Source organism: Triticum urartu, chromosome 5A (genome assembly GCF_056163025.1).
Source record: "Triticum urartu cultivar PI428250 chromosome 5A, HENAU_Tu73, whole genome shotgun sequence".
Lineage (NCBI taxonomy): Eukaryota > Viridiplantae > Streptophyta > Magnoliopsida > Poales > Poaceae > Triticum > Triticum urartu.
In genome coordinates this window covers 231,142,108-231,152,625 of record NC_141877.1, presented here as the reverse complement: position 1 = coordinate 231,152,625, position 10,518 = coordinate 231,142,108, and positions in this window count along the sequence as shown.

The window sequence follows — 10,518 nt, the reverse complement described above, 5'->3', positions numbered from 1 at the left end:
GGAGGAGAGCGAAGAACAAAAGGAGGAAGAGCGGATTGATACCCGTGCCCACCTTCTAATGAGAGTAACTCTTCAACTCATACATTGTTTAATTCCCCTTCATGCTTACCGAAGGATGAATGCTATGATAATTGCTATGATCCCATTGATTCTTTTGAAATATCCCTGTTTGATGATGCTTGCTATGCTTGTGGCCAAGATGCCAATATGAATTATGCTTATGGAGATGAACTTGCTATAGTTCCTTATGTTAAACATGAAATTGTTGCTATTGCACCCACGCATGATAGTCCTATTATCTTTTTGAATTCTCCCAACTACACTATATCGGAGAAGTTTACCCTTATTAAGGATTATATTGACGGGTTGCCTTATACCGTTGCACATGATGATTTTGATGAATATAATATGCATGTGCTTGCTGCTTCTACTTGCAATTATTATGAGAGAGGAACTATATCTCCACCTCTCTATGTTTCCAATACGATAAAATTGCAAGAAACTATTTATACTATGCATTGGCCTTTACTATGTGTGCATGAATTGTTGTTTTATGACATGCCGATGCATAGGAAGAGAGTTAGACTTCGTCATTACATGATATATGTTGCTTTGTGCTCACTACTAAATTACAAATCATCGTTAATTAAAATTGGCTTTGATATACCTTGGGATCCGGGTGGATTCACTACTTGAGCACTATATGCCTAGCTTAATGGCTTTAAAGAAAGCGCTGCCAGGGAGACAACCCGGAAGTTTTAGGGAGTCATTTATTTCTGTTGAGTGCTTTCATATAGCTTAAAAACAACAAAAATAAAGAGGGGAACCCAAAACTTTTTCAAAAAGGAAAGTGAAAGTGAGAAAGCCAAGCATTGTTGAAGTGGGAGAGCTCCTTGAACTTTGTTCATGCTCACGGCAACTTTGTGAATCTTGATTACAGAAACTTTTCAACAAAAATAATTATCCCCTTGTACAATTCCATTGTATCATAAAAATAATGTGCCAAGGTTTGCCTTTAGGATGCTTACATTTGCTTGATGGTTTGTACGGTGCAGGAGAGAAACTTTGGCTATAGTGCGCAATTTTACATTTTTAGCTGGAACGCCAAATGGTTCTGATTATTTTTGCACTGTCTTCCTATACAAATTGTTTATTTTTCCTAATTTTCGTAGAATTTTTCAAGTATCAGAAGTATGGTGAATGTTCAAATTGTTATAGACTGTTCTGTTTTAGACAGATTCTGTTTTTGATGCATAGTTTGCTTGTTTTGATGAAACTAATGATTTATATCAGTGGTTTAAGCCATGGAAAAGTTATATTACAGTAGACACAATGCAAAAACAGAATATGAATTGATTTGCAACAGTACTTAGAGTAGTGATTTGCTTTATTATACTAACGGATCTTACTGAGTTTTCTGTTGAAGTTTTGTGTGGATGAAGTATTCGATGATCGAGAATGTCTCGATGTGAGAAGAAGGAAGAGAGGCAAGAGCTCAAGCTTGGGGATGCCTGAGGCACCCCAAGTAAATATTCAAGGAGACTCAAGCGTCTAAGTTTGGGGATGCCCCGGAAGGCATCCCCTCTTTCTTCAACAAGTATCGGTATGTTTCCGGATTCATTTCGTTCATGCGAGATGTGCAATCTTGGAGCGTCTTTTGCATTTAGTTTTCATCTTTCTTTTATGAACCATGCTGATATGAGATAGTCCTTGGTTGATTTATAGAATGCTCTATGCACTTCACTTATATCTTTTGAGTATGGCTTTATAGAATGCTTCATGTGCTTCACTTATATCATTTGAAGTTTGGATTGCCTGTTTCTCTTTACATAGAAAACCGCCATTTGTAGAATGCTCTTTTGCTTCACTTATATTTGTTAGAGCATGGGCATATCTTTTGTAGAAAGAATTAAACTCTCTTGCTCCACTTATATCTATTTAGAGAGATTACATGAACTGGTCATTCACATGGTTAGTCATAAAATCCTACATAAAACTTGTAGATCACTGAATATGATATGTTTGATTCCTTGCAATAGTTTTTCGATATAAAGATGGTGATATTAGAGTCATGCTAGTGGGTAGTTGTGGATTAAGAGAAATACTTGTGTTGAGATTTGTGATTCCCGTAGCATGCACGTATGGTGAACCGTTATGTAACGAAGTCGGAGCATGAGGTATTTATTGATTGTCTTCCTTATGAGTGGCGGTCGGGGACGGGCGATGGTCTTTTCCTACCAATCTATCCCCCTAGGGGCATGCGTAGTAGTACTTTGCTTCGAGGGCTAATAAACTTTTGCAATAAGTATGTGAGTTCATTATGACTAATGTTGAGTCCATGGATTATACACACTCTCACCCTTCCACCATTGCTAGCCTCTCTAGTATCCCACAACTTCCGCTGGTACCATAAACCCACCATATACCTTCCTCAAAACATCCACCATACCTACCTATTATGGCATTTCCATAGCCACTCCGAGATATATTGCCATGCAACTTCCATCATCATCATATACATGACTTGAGCATTCATTGTCATATTGCTTTGCATGATCGTAAGATAGCTAGCATGATGTTTTCATGGCTTGTCCGTTTTTTGATGTCATTGCTACGCTAGATCATTGCACATCCCGGTACAATGCCGGAGGCATTCATATAGAGTCATATCTTTGTTCTAGTATCGAGTTGTAATATTGGGTTGTAAGTAAATAGAAGTGTGATGATCATCATTAAGAGAGCATTGTCCCCAAAAAAAAGAGAAAGTCCAAAAAAAGAAAGGCCAAATAAAAAAGAAAGGCCAAATAAAATAAAGAAAGGCCAGATAAAAAAAAAAATAAGGGGCAATGTTACTATCCTTTTACCACACTTGTGCTCCAAAGTAGCACCATGTTCTTCATATAGAGAGTCTCTTGAGTTATCACTTTCATATACTAGTGGGAATTTTCATTATAGAACTTGGCTTGTATATTCCGATGATGGGCTTCCTCAAACGCACGAGGTCTTCATGAGCAAGCAAGTTGGATTCACACCCACTTAGTTTCATTTTGAGCTTTCATACACTTATAGCTCTTAGTGCATCCGTTGCATGGCAATCCCTACTCACTCACATTGATATCTATTGATGGGCATATCCATAGCCCGTTGATACGCCTAGTTGATGTGAGACTATCTTCTCCTTTTTGTCTTCTCCACAACCACCATTCTATTCCACCTGTAGTGCTATATCCATGGCTCATGCTCATGTATTGCGTGAGGGTCGAAAATGCTGAAGCGCGTTAAAAAGTATGAACCAATTGCCCGGCTTGTCATCGGGGTTGTGCATGATGTGAATATTTTGTGTGGTGAAGATGGAGCATAGCCAGACTATATGATTTTGTAGGGATAACTTTCTTTGGCCTTGTTATTTTGAAAAGACATGATTGCTTTATTGGACTTGAAGTATTATTGTTTTTATGTCAAATGATAGACTATTGCTTTGAATCACTTGTGTCTTAATATTCATGCCATGATTAGACATATGATCAAGATTATGCTAGGTAGCATTCCACATCAAAAATTATCTTTTTTATCATTTACCTACTCGAGGACGAGCAGGAATTAAGCTTGGGGATGCTGATACGTCTCCGTCGTATCTATAATTTTTGATTGTTCCATGCCAATATTCTACAACTTTCATATACTTTTGGCGACTATTTATACTATTTTTGGGACTAACATATTGATCCAGTGCCCAGTGCCAGTTCCTGTTTGTTGCATGTTTTTTGTTTCATAGAATATCCATATCAAACGGAGTCTAAACAGGATAAAAACTGACGGAGATTTTTTTTTGGAATATATATGATTTTTGGGAAGAAAAATCCACGCGAGACGATGCCCGAGGGGGCCATGAGGCAGGGGGCGCGCCGCTGATCCTCGTGGCCACCCTGTAAGGCGGTTGATGCCCTTCTTTCGCCACAAGAAAGCTAATATCCAGATAGAGATCGTGTTAAAATTTCAGCCCAATCGGAGTTACGGATCTCCGGGAATATAAGAAACGGTGAAAGGGAAGAATCTGAGAACACAGAAACAGAGAGAGACAGAGAGACAGATCCAATCTCGGAGGGGCTCTCGCCTCTCCCACGCCATGGAGGCCATGGACCAGAGGGGAAACCCTTCTCCCATCTAGGGAGGAGGTCAAGGAAGAAGAAGAAGGAGGGGGGCTCTCTCCCCCTCGCTTCCGGTGGCACCGGAGTGCCACCGGGGCCATCATCATCACCACAATCTTCACCAACAACTTCACCGCCATCATCACCAACTCTCCCCCCTCTATGAAGCGGTGTAACCTCTCTCTTACCCATTGTAATCTCTACTTAAACATGGTGCTCAACGCTATATATTATTTCCCAATGATGTATGGCTATCCTATGATGTTTGAGTAGATCCGTTTTGTCCTATGGGTTATTTGATGATCGAGATTGGTTTGAGTTGGATGTTTTATTATTGGTGTTGTCCTATGGTGCTCTCCGTGTCCGCAAGCATGAGGGATCCCCGCTGTAGGGTGTTGCAATACGTTCATGATTCGCTTATAGTGGGTTGCGTGAGTGACTGAAACAGAAACCCGAGTAAGGGGGTTGTTGCGTATGGGATAAAGAGGACTTGATGCCTTAATGCTATGGTTGGGTTTTACCTTAATGATCTTTAGTAGTTGTAGATGCTTGCTAGAGTTCCAATCATAAGTGCATATGATCCAAGTAGAGAAAGTATGTTAGCTTATGCCTCTCCCTCATATAAAATTGCAATAATGATTACCAGTCTAGCTATCGATTGCCTAGGGACAAATAAATTTATCGTAACAAAAAGCTCTTTACTAAAACTAACTTAGTTGTGTCTTTATCTAAACAACCCCTACTTTTTATTTACTAGCTCTTTATTATCTTGCAAACATATCCAAAACACCTACAAAGTACTTCTAGTTTCATACTTGTTCTAGGTAAAGCGAACGTTAAGCGTACGTAGAGTTGTATCGGTGGTCGATAGAACGTGAGGGAATATTTGTTCTGCCTTTAGCTCCTCGTTGGGTTCGACACTCTTACTTATCGAAAACTATTGCGATCCCCTATACTTGTGGGTTATCAGCTGCAAGGCATATTATTTGAACGAAAGCTGGTGCACTTCGTGCCCTTCTTTCGCCACTTTGCCGAGGAGCTCACCCATATCCGTGTTGGGATGAAAGGTGCACTAGAGAAGGAAGGTGTGTGGGCCATCATTGCCATCGTTGCACTCATCTCGTTGGGTAACGTTGCATGGAAAACAAAAATAATTCTATGCACACGCTAGATCTATCCATGGAGATGTATAGCTACGAGAGGGGAGAGTATATCTACGTACCCTTATAGACTGTTAAGCAGAAGCGTTTATCAACGCGGTTGATCTAGTCGTACACCTTCACGACCCGTCCCGATCAAGTACCGAACGTACGACACCTCCGCATTCAGCACATGTTTAGCTCGCTGACATCCTCACCATCTTGATCCAACAAGAGAGGCGAAGTAGTAGATGAGTTCCGGCAGCACGATGGTGTGATGACTGTGGTGGTGTACTTGTTCCTGCAGGGCTTCGCCGTGCACTGCGAAGAAACTGGACGGAGGATGAAACCGGGGAGAGGGGCGTCGCACACGGCTTGGGGATTGTCGTGGGTGTGTGGCACCCCCTCCCTCTCATGTATATATAGGTGGGGGAGGGGAGGCGACCAGGGTGCACTCCAAGGGTGGCAGCCGGCCCCCTTGGGCGCCTGCCCTATGGCGTGCCCCCTTCCTTATTTTCTCTCGGGGGGAGGAAAGGGAAGGCAAGGGGAGGCCAACTCCCCTCCTTCCTTTTCCCCCAAGGTCTGTGGCCAGAGGAGGGGCGCGCCAGCCCCTTGTAGGCTGGTGTGCTCCCCTCGTTTGGCCCATATGGCCCAATAACCTCTTGGGACCTCCCAGAACCCCATCCGGTGATCCAATGATCACCCGGTACATTTCGAAACCTTTCCGGTGACCAAATAGCATCGTCCTATATATCAATCTTTACCTCCGGACCATTCTAGAGCTCCTCGTCATGTCTGTGATCTCATCCAGGAATCTGAACAACATTCGGTCACCAACTCACATATAACTCATATAATACTATATCATCAAAGAACGTTAAGCGTGCGGACCCTACGGGTTCGAGAATGATGTAGACATGACCGAGATGCCTCTCTAGTCAATAACCAATAGCGGGACTTGGATGCCCATATTGGTTCCTACATATTCTACGAAGATCTTTATAGGTCAAACCTTTATGACAACATACGTAATTCCCTTTGTCTGTTGGTATGTTACTTGCCCGAGATTCGATCGTCGGTATCTCCATACCTAGTTTAGTCTCATTACTGTCAAGTCTCTTTACTCGTTCCATAATACATCATCTTGTAACTAACTCCTTAGTCACTTTATTTGCAAGCTTCTTGTGATGTTGTATTATGGAGAGGGCCCAGAGATACCTCTCTGATACACGGTGTGACAAATCCCGATCTCGATCCATGCCAACTCAACAGACACCTTCTTAGATACCTGTAGAGCATCTTTATGATCACCCAGTTACATTGTGACGTTTGATATCACATAAGGTATTCCTCCGGTATCCAGGAGTTGCATGATCTCATGGTCGAAGGAATATGTTTTTGACATTAAGAAAGCGGTAGCAATAAACTGAATGATCATATGCTATGCTAATGGATGGGTCTTGTCCATCACATCATTCTCCTAATGATGTGATCCCATTATCAAGTGACAAAACATGTCTATTGTTAGGAAACCTTAACCATCTCTTCATCAACGAGCTAGTCTAGTAGAGGCTTACTAGGGACACAGTATTTGTTTATGTATCCACACATGTATTTAAGTTTCCGGTCAATCAATTCTAGCATGAATAATAAACCTTTATCATGATTAAGGAAATATAATAATAACCACTTTATTATTGCCTCTAGGTCATATTTCCAACAGTCTCCCACTTGCACTAGAGTCAATAATCTAGATTACATAGTAATGAATCTAACACCCATGGAGTCTTGGTGCTGATCATGTTTTGCCCGCGGAAGAGGTTTAGTCAATGGATCTGCCACATTTAGATCCATATGTATTTTGCAAATTTATATGTCTCCATCACTACTACAGGATGCTGCTAACGCGACACTACGATCAGAGACCCTTTGACGAAACTGTGTGCAATGCATTAATTGCAAATGGTGATGTAACAAAACCGTCAAAAAGATGAAAAATGTTTGCGCTGAAGGATACATCAAACACGGTTCAGATTTTAGTTGCGTGTGCGATGCGGGGCATACAGTTGATCCATATGAACTATTTGCGATGAGACAGAACAACAGAAACGGGTAGCCATATCAAGGTATGTGCGATATACGACATACAATTCACTCCGATGAACCATTTCCGATGATCGAGTTGAACACAGACGATTCGGCGTAACAAGATGTGTGTGATACCTGGCAAATAGGTCGGTAATCAGAATTCTGTGTGATCATTATAGACAGCCCATACGGTCTTCTTTGTGAATTGTGTGCTCGTTAGGGCACACAATTCAAGAAACTAACCTGTGGGCGATAATGTAAAAGATCTATGTCGAATACGTATTACTAACCGTCCGCGATGAGATTGACAGGGGAAACAAAGATAACACATTAATATGAGCGAATGGAAACAGAGATATATACAGTCTGCTTAATTTAGTCCTTCTTGTTGTTGTTGTTGTTGTTGGATGGCCCCGCACCATCGTCTTGGCGAGGATGCTTCTTGCCGCTGACCGTTGGCTTTTCATCGCCGCCGCCGTCGTCATCATTGTTGATGTCGTCGTCGTCCTCCTCCTTGTTCGAACATTCCTCCTCCTCATCAGCGTCACCCTCTTCTTCGTCCTCCGACGGCTGCTTGTCCATCTGGTTGTTGTGTGACGACTCCGGAGGCGGCGTCCCTTCCATGATCCAGATATAATCAAGGTCTGGGCTCGATGCCAGACTCATGGAAGATGAGCGGGATGATTCCGATGTTGACCTGTCATCGGGTGCCAGACTACTGGCCGAACTATCGTCCTTGCTGTTGTGGTCGTATAAAAACCACAAGAAAGCGAGATTGCAGAGTGTGTGCTAGTGTGTAGCGCGGCGGCCGGGGACGATGAAGATGGTGGACACTTAAGTGGGGTATGCAGAGAAGAGGAATGCCAATTGAAGCGGGAGTTGATGTATTATCTAACCGCTGATATAATCAACCGTAATTATTTGTACCCAGTCGCTCCAAATTCCCGGGGTTGCACAATTCTCAATGTGACAATTAAGTACGCACACGCGTTGAAGCGTCCAAATATGGAACAGGCATTTTCCATACTACTCCCTCCGTACTGGCGACCTAGGTGGGGGGAAACGAGAGAACTTGATGATTATTTGGTAATCAATACCATTGCATGCAGAGAATTGACCATTGCATGCATGTTATTCTTAGTATGAAGTCATTGAATGCATACTAGCCGCATGACTCATATTGGCTGATTTCTTTTTTCAGGACAAAAACAAGAATGAGTTTTGGGATTATTTGGTTTTCGCAATGTGACTTATGCACCGGTATGAACGGAGTAGGACAGTTGGCAAGCAATACATTGAGCTCTTCTTATTGATGAAGCCAGTAATAATCAAACTACAAAGGAAAAGAAAAAAGGACAAAGGAGAATATCTGCATGAATCTAGATGTGCTTTAGCAATACAATCAAACAAAACCCCTAATCATCATTGCAAACAACGCATAGAACATGGCTAATGCGACAATCACAACTACACATGCTAGTTCCTTCTTGTCTCTTGCTTTCATCTTTTGCCTTTGATTGATTCTTTCTCACTTTATCGTACTGATTGTACATTCCCGATCAGCCAGTTTCTTCTTCAGCTTTACGTTATCTTTTGCGAGCTTGGTGATAACACTCTGTTACCTCTTGAGCATGCGTTGGTTTTCCCTTGAAGAGGAAAAGGTGATGCAGCAAAGTAGCATAAGTATTTCCCTCAGTTTTTGAGAACCAGGGTATCAATCCAGTAGGAGATTACACGCAAGTCCCTCGTACCTGCACAAACAAACAAGAACCTCGCAACCAACGCGATAAAGGGGTTGTCAATCCCTTCACGGTCACTTACGAAAGTGAGATCTGATAGAGATAATAAGATAAATATTTTTGGTATTTTTATTGTATAGATTGGAAAATAAAGATTGTAAAATAAACAATGATAGAAATAGCAAGTAGATAGGAAAATAATATGATGGAAGATAGACCCGGGGGCCATAGGTTTCACTAGTAGCTTCTCTCAAGATAGCAAATTCTATGGTGGGTGAACAAATTACTGTCGAGCAATTGATAGAAAAGCGCATAGTTATGAGAATATCTAGGCATGATCATGTACAGTGGCGAAGCCATGCATGAGCTGTGTAGTCAAATGACTACACAGTTTTTGGCAAAAACGTCACACAGTACGTAGATGTCATGCAGAAAAATCATAAATAAATACATATGACTACACAATTTTGAACTGACTACACATGGATGAATTCCTGGCACTGCCACTGATCATGTATATAGGCATCACATCCGCGACAAGTAGACCGAAACGATTCTGCATCTACTACTATTACTCCACGCATCGATCGCTATCCAACATGCATCTAGAGTATTAAGTTCATAAGAACAGAGTAACACATTAGGCAAGATGACATGATGTAGAGGGATAAACTCAAGCAATATGATATAAACCCCATCTTTTTATCCTCGATGGCAACAATACAATACGTGCCTTGCTGCCCCTGCTATCACTTGGGAAGGACACCGCAAGATTGAACCCAAAGCTAAGCACTTCTCCCATTGCAAGAAAGATCAATCTAGTAGGCCAAACCAAACTGATAATTCGAAGAGACTTGCAAAGATATTAAATCATGCATAAAAGAATTCAGAGAAGAATCAAATATTGTTCATAGATAATCTTGACCATAAACCCACAAAATTATAGATACGGTGGAGACGTATCAAGCATCCCCAAGCTTAATTCCTGCTCGTCCTTGAGTAGGTAAAGGATAAACACAGAATTTTTGATGTGGAATGCTACCTAGCATAATTCTCAATGTAATTTTCTTTATTGTGGCATGGATGTTCAGATCCGAAAGATTCAAGACAAAAGTTTAATATTGACATAAAAATAATAATACTTCAAGCATACTAACAAAGAAATCATGTCTTCTCAAAATAACATGGCCAAAGAAAGTTTATCCCTACAAAATCATATAGTCTGGCTATGCTCTATCTTCACCACACAAAATATTTAAATCATGCACAACCCCTATGACAAGCCAAACAATTCTTTCATACTTTTGATGTTCTCAAACTTTTTCAATCTTCACGCAATACATGAGCGTGAGCCATGGATATAACACTATGGGTGGAATAGAATGGTGGTTGTGGAGAAGACAA